Source organism: Mus caroli, chromosome X (assembly GCF_900094665.2).
Source record: "Mus caroli chromosome X, CAROLI_EIJ_v1.1, whole genome shotgun sequence".
Lineage (NCBI taxonomy): Eukaryota > Metazoa > Chordata > Mammalia > Rodentia > Muridae > Mus > Mus caroli.
This window is the reverse complement of record NC_034589.1, coordinates 13,065,830-13,071,139: the sequence shown is the minus strand read 5'-3', so window position 1 is coordinate 13,071,139 and position 5,310 is coordinate 13,065,830. Positions and strand designations below refer to the sequence as shown.

At 41.3% G+C, this 5,310-nt stretch overlaps 1 pseudogene; it reads left to right on the top strand.

Moving 5' to 3' along the window:
• Positions 1–3,271, top strand: part of LOC110287410 — a 16,612-nt pseudogene extending 13,341 nt beyond the window's left edge.
• The last annotated feature ends 2,039 nt before the right edge of the window (positions 3,272–5,310 follow it).

Sequence of the window (5,310 nt, the reverse complement as noted above, 5' to 3'; positions counted from 1 at the left end):
AAAAAAAAAAAAAAAAGAAAAAGGAATGTCTTACCTTTCTGGACTTGGAATGCTGGGTAGACCCAGCTGAACTTCATTGCTGCTAAGCTTGTAGGGACTCTTCTGGGAACAAAAATTTGAGGAATAAAAATTACAGTATCTTATGAAAGGAATAATTATTCTGTCTATCTCTATATCTTGCTTCAAAATAATCCTACCTTCCTAGGCATGGTCCCTTTGTCAGCAGGTAAGACAATGCAGAGATTCCTTCATCTTATATTTTTGCTGAGGTCATTCCAGGTTAAACTAGAATCTGATCTCTTTGATGGAGAATCCTACAGAAAACTACCCAACTCTATTCTAGGAACCACCTCCAATTAACTACTTATTGTAACCTCTATTAAAACTGCTTACTTCAGACTGCTTATTTCTGTGAGGTTGCCCTGCAGCTGCCAGGATATGTCTCCTGCCTTTAAAAACTCTATGTTCTCTACACTCAAGACTACACCCAAGTCCCTGAACACATGGGTGTAGTTCCAGCCAGCTGGAATAAAGACTTTCAATTGACTGTACATGAGTATAGCCTGAGTGATCATCTCTTTGAACTCCCCATACCATCTTAGCCAGGTTATTGGCTTGGTCCAATTGTAGCGTTAAGTGTCCACGCAGAGCACAGATTCCACTCTCTTAGACAGAAAACATTTCCCTTAATAGGACTTTAGTGCTACTCTAATAGTACATTATATGTTCAAAAATTGTATGTTTAATGCTGAAATTCCAGGTAGGCAAGAAGAAGGTGAGACTGACATTACAGAAGTTAGTACCTAAAGTTTACTAAATTTGACATAATCTCAGAAGATTCTAGTTTACATTGATTCCCCAGAGTCAAGGTCTGGGAACCCCTTGCCATGTGCTCTGTGCCAGATATTATTTCTCTGATTATAGTGCAGAAAAAGTTGAAGGTGATACTGAACTTGGACTAACAGACTGTACCCCAAGAAGCCACATAAACGGTTCTCTAATGTGGCCATGTAATGGACCTGACACAAATGAAGATATTCTAAAGAGCCACATATCTCTCAATCTGACTATCAGACTATTGAAACAATAAAACCAAAATAAATGGTAATTTTCCCCAGAAATGTCAAGCTAGCAGAGGGCAAAGCCATGGTCTGAGTAGAAAGATATTTCTCACAGTTTTAACAACTTCTCAGAATATTTTATAGGATGAGACTAAAGCCCAGATAATGATAGGTCAATGGTGGGTAGAACACATCTTGATGCAACTCTTTAGATGTGCGTATCCTTGGCCCTCTATTTAAGAGAATAGGTACAATCTGCCCTCTCTTATAATTTTATTAGGACACAACCTTTTGGACTTATAATAAATTGTTCATTGTTGCTTTTGTGTTATAACAAGGATTTAATGGTTGTAATGGAGACCATTTGGCATGTAAAAACTTAAGCTATTTACCATCTGGCTCTTGACATAGAAAAGTTTGCCCATGCATGATTTTCAGAAGAAAAGATCTTAGGTGATGAGGTATGTGTCAGTTGTTGTTGATGCCTTATTTGGACTCCTTTCCCTTGTCTTTGCATATTCCAGCTGCTAGAATGGCTGAAAACTAACAAGCTTCTTTTTCTCTGGCTACCCAGTTCTGTTGAGAAAAATGTCTGCAATCTTTATGCCCCACTACCCCTACTATAGACCCTGAACAATCACCGATCAGTTTGTGCTTCACATCTTTTGCATAGGATCAGGCTGAATCTGGTCTCCTGTTTGGAATATAGATATAGCATCTACTTCCCCACCTAGTCTTTCCTGAATAAGTCACTTCAATAGGAAGTGCACTGCCAAAACTTATTTTCACAAACCCCATTCCTGGCAGAAGGCAAGGCTCTTGTCAGATGTGGCCTAGTCTTTGAGGTTCACCTCATGGAAGATGATCATAATAGTTTCAAAATCTGGCTGGGTGAGCTGGACCAGTGAAATCACCCCATACAACTGTTCTAATGAACTCTTTCTTTTGCTTTTTCATTTCTCTGTGCTCTGTTTGACCTGATATAATTCAAAATTTAATATGAAAAGAGATTGTTTTTTTCTAGCATTGGAATCAGAACAAGAGTAAAGAGAACAGGTTATATGGGTAGGGATATATCAGTGGTTCCTATAAGAAGACATGGAATTTTGATTGAGGTCATTGATCAGTCAGGATGTTAGGCCTTCAGGATCCATCTTTCCTATTGACCTTTGAGCTCTTGCATCCATACTTAAAGCACCAAGTCTCTGAAGTTAATCACCAGATATTCAGGTAGCAAAATGTTTGACTTAGCAATTTCTGGAGGAACACATTGCTGACTAAATAAATGCAGAAGTTAAACTAAGTTCATCAGTTGTTTAATCGTTGCTCAGTGTTGTTCACTTTCATATTCAGTGAGGCTGGCCCAGGACAGCTGCTTAACATTTGCAAGTAAGTTAGTGTTCCCATGCTGCTGGTTAAGACATGAAAACTGCTCTTTTTCGTGACACCTCCCAGGCGCTCGGCTGTGTCAAGATGAAGCTGAACATCTCCTTCCCCACCACCGGCTATCAGAAGCTCATCGAGGTGGATGACGAGCGTAAGCTCCGCACCTTCTATGAGAAGCGCATGTCCACGGAAGTAGCCGCTGATGCTCTTGGTGAAGAGTGGAAGGGTTATGTGGTCTGGATCAGCGGTGGGAATGACAAGCAAGGTTTTCCCATGAAGCAAGGTGTTCTGACCCATGGCAGAGTGCACCTGCTGCTGAGTAAGGGGCATTCCTGTTACAGACCAAGGAGAATGGAGAGAGGAAGCACAAGTCTGTTCATGGATGCATTGTGGACGCTAATGTCAGTGTTCTCAACTTGGTCATTGTAAAGAAAGGAGAGAAGGATATTCCTGGACTGACAGATATTACTGTGCCTCGTTGGTTGGGACCTAAAAAAGCTAGTAGAATCTGAAAACATTTTAATCTCTACAAAGAAGATGATGTCTGCCAGTATGTTGTCAGGAAGCCCTTAAACAAAGAAGGTAAGAAGCCCAGGAACAAAGCATCCAAGATTGCTTGTTACTCCACAGCGTCCTGCAACACAAACGCTCTGAAGAAACAATGCACTAAGAAGAACAAGGAGGAGGCTGCAGAATACGCTAAACTTTTGGCCAAGAGGATGAAGGAAGCCAAAGAAAAGCGCCAGGAACAGATTGCCAAGAGATGTAGGCTGTCGTCCACACTGAGAGCTTCTACTTCTAAGTCTGAGACCAGTCAGAAATGAGTCTTTAAGAGCAACAAATAAATAATGACCTTGAATCTAAAAAAAAAAAAAAAAAAAAAAAAAGACACAAAAACCTGTGAATAGTTTATGCTTGAAGCCTCTGGAAGAGATCAAAACAGCTCACCAGCATAGTTCACAGCAAGATCTAGGTATATCTTAGCTCTGAAATTGGTTGCTGGCATATTTGTGTGCGTGAATTCCTTGTTAACTAGTGACCAGTGGGTAGGAGTTTGTCTGGGCAGAGCTTAGGAATTCATTGTTCCAGAAAAAATTGTCATAACGATTTGTAATTTCCCTTTCCCTGACTAAATTTCAATAATAGAAATCCTGCCCTTTGGACATTTGTTTCATCTTACTACTTCAGTAGCCAGAGGATTTTGAGGGGGAAAGGTATTTTATTTTCTTGTTTTATTTGGGGATGCCATTGCCAGGGACCTAAAATATGTAAAACACTCATTGATTCATTTCTTATTTTAAAACTAGAGGGGGGATACTCAAGGTTTTCTTGTTTTGTCTATTTTTTATTATACTTTAAACAGATGTATTCATTTATTTTATTTTATGAATATGTGTGTGTGCTTCAGTGTATGTCTGTGCACCACATGAGTTCAGATACATGGAGGCTAGAAGAGGTTATTGGATTCCCTTGGAACTAGAGTTACAGATGTTTGTGGGCCACTATGTTGGTCCTGGGAACTGAACTTGGGTCCTTTGGAAGAACATCCAGTGCTTTTAAACTATGATCCATCTCTCTAACTGCACATAGACTGCTTTTCTCTTCCTTGTACTTTTCTTCTTTCTCACATTCTTCTATCTCCCAGGAGCTTCTTTGGGCCTTGACTGACATTAGACCACTAACAGACAACTTATCAATGCTTACAAAGATAGCTATTCTATGAGCTTCTAAAATGAGTTTGTGCACATGTGACCACAAAAAGAGGCACGGAAAGTTTCCTAGTTTGAGTTACTACTGCTATTGTTGTGCCCTGAGTCCACGGGAAACCCATACAAGCCCAAGAATTGCAAAGTCTGCTGCAACTCGCAAAAGAGTCTTTTATTGATTCAAGTTCAAACTCAGATCACCTGCCTCGCACTCACTGCGTGAGTGGTGGCAAGTGACCCTGAGTCCAGAAAACACTGGGTTTGAATACAGTATAGTTAGTTAGGAATTCTGTGAATGTTCACAGAAAAGGGGAGTAGAGGGCTGTAATCATTTGGTAGAATGGTGCTGAAGCAGGGGTGGAGGGTAGGGTTAATGGGTATCTGTTCAGGGACTAATTTTATGGCCAGTTGTAATTGTCTGTGATCTGACTTCTGATCTCCCTTGAGCTTGTTATTTCTCTAAGGTCTCAAGGACAGGCACCTGGAGAGTTCTGCTGCTTATCAGGAGGAGTTTTGGAGACACAAAGGCAGGGAGGATATCTCCTGCTGTATGGGTAGTGCCATTTTAATGATAGGGCAGGGGAAAGGAGCCCTGGGCTTGCTGCAGAAACTAGCTGTCTGCATATCGTTCTTGTCATAGGCTGGAGGGAGGATGTGAGCTTCTGGCAGGGGGTAAGGAGAGGGGAACGCAGAGACAAACTGTCTGTACACAACACTAAAGTCTCTCTAGTATCAGTAATTCGGGAGTTACAACACTATCACGAAACACTCTGAACAAAAGCAAGATGGGAAGGAAAGGGTTTATTTGACTTATGTGAGACCTTTAAAGGCAGCCTGGTTTCTGGTTGAGCTAGGTTTAAAACCCCAGTGACCCGGCAGGTGATCCTGCAAGGGACAGTAGGCATTTTGCCACGCTCCTAGACACTGGATCCTGATATGAGGATGCAGCTCTCCATAATTTTGTAGCCATCAGTCATGTAAGAGCAATGTCCCAAGCCCCTCCACAGATAGAGGACATGACCACAGATCATGTAGCCTCAAGACAGATCTCCATTTTAATGAGGTACCTAAAGGCATGGTACCTTAGCCAATTAAGCTCTTTTTCCCAGACACTCCTCCCTGCAAAAGATATTTAACCTCAGGGCCGCCCTGAGAAA